The 4,472-nt window shown below is 48.8% G+C and overlaps 1 pseudogene; it reads right to left on the reverse strand.

Annotated features, from left to right (window-relative positions):
- Window positions 1-377: 377 nt before the first annotated feature.
- On the reverse strand, window positions 378-4,314 carry LOC121563295 (annotated as a pseudogene).
- Between the last annotated feature and the right edge of the window lie 158 nt (window positions 4,315-4,472).

Raw genomic sequence — 4,472 nt, forward strand, 5'->3', positions numbered from 1 at the left:
CACGAAAAAACCTGTGAACCTCCTGATCCTGATTTGACGAACATAGCATATGTATTGTACATATTTCCAGTTAAAATTATTTTCAAAAAGAGACAAAAACGGGGGTTTGAACAAGCAATCACATCTTTTGGTCCATGTCTGTTTTTCACTCAGTGAAGTGCTACTATCCCCTTGGACTACAGGTTATTGCCGTCATAAGGTGTCCGTCTGTCTGTTGGCTGGACAGTTTCTACCGTTTAGGATCTTTGTGGGTAAAGGTAAAGGTGGGGTATAGCAGCAGCAGTTCCTCTGAAGTCCAGTATCTGCTGGAAGGACACCTGGTGGTACGAGAGGATGAGTGTGGCCAGCCAGCCTGTTGTGCCTCCCCCTCTCCCCTCCCTCCCTCCCTCCCTCCATTTCTCTCTCTCCAACTGCGGGACTCTTAAGGCTCCTGTGCGGACTGTCTCGGCTCGTGCCCTCCCAAAGCTGGCTGTGGTGATTTAAGACACGGTGTGTATGTGTGGATTTGTTTGTGGCCTCTGCCCCACTTCACTGTCCATCCGCCTGCCCTTGGCTCCCCTCCTGGGCAGCGACCACCACCCCCCTCAGTATGTCTCTGAGTCTGAGTCGTTGAGTTCCTCATCCTTGTAGAAGCCTCCATCGTGTTCGCGGTGGCCGATGTTGTTGAAGCTGCAGTAGGAGCTGTGCTCGCTGCGCAGCACGGGCAGGCTGTCGAAGGTCACACTCTTGGAGGGCTGGTGGTGTAGTGGTTAATGGCACTGAAGGACAGGCTGGGCGCCGGGTTGCAGGGGGACACGGGCATCATGGTGGCCAGGATTAGCGCCAGGCAGTCCGCCACGTCTTTTTTGGGGGCGCAGGCCAAGGCAGGCGTGTAACCTGAGGGGTTCAAACAGAACAGCAGAGGGTCACTTCAGGAGCATCACCGTTTACTACAACACTTTTGGTGAAAAACATGAAATAACAGCAGGCTAGGAGATACAAAGTTAAGACAACAACCAAGCAGTGGACTAGAGAGAAACATTTGTGGACACATTGAGAAGAGAAGTACAGAAGAAAACGGTGTTAGCGTTATGGATCTTACCATTCTCATCGACTGCGAGCACGCTAGCACCCTTCACTAGTAGCTCCTGAACCACCACCGTCAGACCATTTCTGGCTGCAACGTGTAACGGCCTGAGGAGAAAGTACCGTTAGATTAGCCAGCAGCAAATGAAGATACCTCCCAAATGCCAGACTATTCACTATATAGTGCACTTCTTCCAATTATAATAATAATAATAATATGCCATTTAGCAGACGCTTTTATCCAAAGCGACTTACAGTCATGCGTGCATAATTTTTTTTGTGTATGGGTGGTCCCGGGGATCGAACCCACTACCTTGGCGTTACAAGCGCCGTGCTCTACCAGCTGAGCTACAGAGGACCAATTCTTCTGGCCCAATTAATACAGCTGAACCATACGTACGTCTGTAAGGCTGCGTTAGTCGAGTTGATGAGGTTCCTGTCTGTAATCTTCTCCAATATCAACAAAGCACTGGTTTCATGCCCCTTTAAAAACCAGAGTCAAACATGTCAGACCAAAATTTTAACCAGAGAGAGCCAACTGTTCAGATGAACGTCATCTTCATGTGGGGATGCTCACCTTACTGCAGGCCAGATGAAGAGCAGTGTTCTTGACTGCATCCTGCAGGGTGAGCTCTGCTTTGGCACTGCTCACCAACAGCTCTGACACAGACAGAGAAACATAAAGAAACTCAATTAGGAAATGAAGCGACTTATTAAAATGTAAAACAGACATGTTGAACTTAAGCCGGCTGGGCGAGGCAAAGCGGAGGAGAGGGGGCTGCGTACCGACAGCGTTGGTTTGTCCGTTCTCAGCAGCCATCATGAGGGGGAGGTCTTCCCGGAGGCATCGGGGGAGTTGACCTGGGCGTTGTGGCCTAGCAGCAGCTGAAGACACTCCACGTGGTCCGTGAAAGCCGCCGCATGCAGGGGGTCCTGGAGAGAGAGGAAACTTATTTCACCGACATCATGTAGGACTGTTATAAACAAGTTTGTTCAATTAACCCTGTTTATACCATAGAAATATAAAATCACTAATAGATGTATTAAAAGTAATCTACAATCCCTCATCCAACCCCAGAGGTCATTTTATTCCCCAGACAACATTATTCTCCAGAAGAAAAGGACTTTGTCATGTGCTGTAGTTACCGGTTCTTGGTGTCAGTGGCGTTGACAATGGCCGGCCCCAGAGTGTCGATCAGCATCTCTGCAGGGCTGAACGAGTTGCCCTCGGTCTTGTGGAAAACCTCCTGTTCCAGCAGCACCTCTACACACGTGTCATGGCCTAGTGGAAGATTGATTCATACAGGAAAAGATGACGTCGCTGCAGACCACAACAATACTCTCAGAGAGAAAGCTACACATCTGACAATGGTGAAGTCACAAAAAGATGTTTTAGCTACAACATATGCTATGTCAATCCCTGACAAAGTCCTGTTTCAGTGTAAGGTCCTCCACTGAGAGTCATAACCCCCTAATTCTGTTGTAGCCTTGTTCATTCCCCCACATGGCTCCGTCCACACCAATCGAATGCTTTTCAAGCCACAAGAGGGAGTGAATGAGTGTACACTTCATGGAGGAGAGAACAGAGCTACAGTCCAGTTAGTCAGTACGTACCGTTGTATGGCCTGCCTAATTCAGGGACATGTTTACGGTGCTGAAGAGAGAAAATCAGAAAAGATCTAGTGTTCTGTTAGTCCAGTACGTACCGTTGTAGCAGGCCCAGTGTAGTGGCGTGTAGCCCTGGTTGTCTGTGATGACGGGGAGGGTCTCCACTGACTGGGCGGCGTGTAGGAGCCCCCAGCACCCCCGATGTGTCCGGATGCCGCCGCCAGGTGGACAGGGGTCCGCCCCCTTACAGTCCCGAACCAGGAAGCTGGCGCTGTGCTGCAGCAGGGCCTCCACACACTCCTCATGACCCGTCACCGCCTGGGAGGAAGGGCGGGGAGACAAGAATGGATTTGAATAACTAATAATCAATGATATAATAATGAATCATCAATTATTACAAATGATGTCTGGAGACAGGTCCCCTACAGGGATGAATACACCACTACCCATGGACAACTACTTTTCTGAAGATAATATGTATATTTGAGCCTCCCCGTCTCTTTCTGTGTGTGAGCGTATACAGCCAGCTCTCCTCCTCACCCCTCTGTGTAGCGCTGTTCTGCCCCACTTGTCTTTGGCTTCTACGCTGGCTCCCTTTGTTGAGCAGTGAGTACAAACAGTCTGTGTGTCCGCTCAGCACCGACAGCATCAGAGGGGTTCTGATACACAAGACAACAAGGTCATATTACAAACTGGTAATAACCAGGCTGAGTCCCAAATGGCAACCTATTCCCTATATGGTACACTACTTTTGACCTGAGCCCATAGGGTTCTGGTTTAAAGTAGTGCACCAAGTAGGGCATAGGGTGCCATTTGGGACGTAGACCTAGTGTCAAAATCTCTTTATTTCAGGAATTGTATCCAAAACCCAATTGACTTACTGTCCATTCCCGTCTTGAACGTCCACTGCACTCTGGAGGTCAGCATTTCCAATCAGCAAACGCAAACACTCCGAATGACCGTTGGTAGCTAGAGGAGGATAAACAGAGAGGATATAAGAATGTGAGATGATTGACCGTTGGTAGCTAGAGGAGGATAAACAGAGAGGATATAAGAATGTGAGATGATTGACCGTTGGTAGCTAGAGGAGGATAAACAGAGAGGATATAAGAATGTGAGATGATTGACCGTTGGTAGCTAGAGGAGGCTAAACAGAGAGGATATGAGCTGATTGCTGGACGACTATTACCTTCACATGAACAGACAGATTTCTAGAACAGTGGTATTGGTAGATGACATCCTCATGATGTTAACACAGCAGATAATAAAACATTTTGGGGCTGAGGCCCTCGAAGCCTGTCACCTGCTAGCTGTGTACCTGGCTCTGGATAGAAGTCCCCCTGTGCACTGATCTAGGATCAGCTTACCCTCCCCAGATCCTCAGCAATAATGACAAAAAATGACCTTAGATCAGTGTGTAGTGGGCATTTTCACACTATGCTATATAATATCCCTAGAGTGGACATTGGCATCCTAGCAACATGACCAAACAAATGTCCATCTTGGCAAGGAAAACTTTTGAATTACAGAATCTCTAGGTCTTACGTGATATCCTATGCGTACCTGCAGCGTGGATGGGGGTCCTCTTCAGGGTGAAGTCTTTAACCAGGATGGAGGCTCCCTGGTTGATGAGGACGTCAACACACCCACATGGCCTTTAAAGGCAGCCAGGTCCAGAGGGGTGCGCCCTGGCTGTTCCTCACCGTCTAGATCCAGCAGAGATTGAACCAGGACCTCCATAGCATGGTGGTGGCCGTGGTACGCCTGAATGGAAACAAACACACAGTCTGAAGCAAAGT

The sequence above is a fragment of the Coregonus clupeaformis genome, unplaced genomic scaffold (assembly GCF_020615455.1).
Source record: "Coregonus clupeaformis isolate EN_2021a unplaced genomic scaffold, ASM2061545v1 scaf2763, whole genome shotgun sequence".
Classification (NCBI taxonomy): domain Eukaryota; kingdom Metazoa; phylum Chordata; class Actinopteri; order Salmoniformes; family Salmonidae; genus Coregonus; species Coregonus clupeaformis.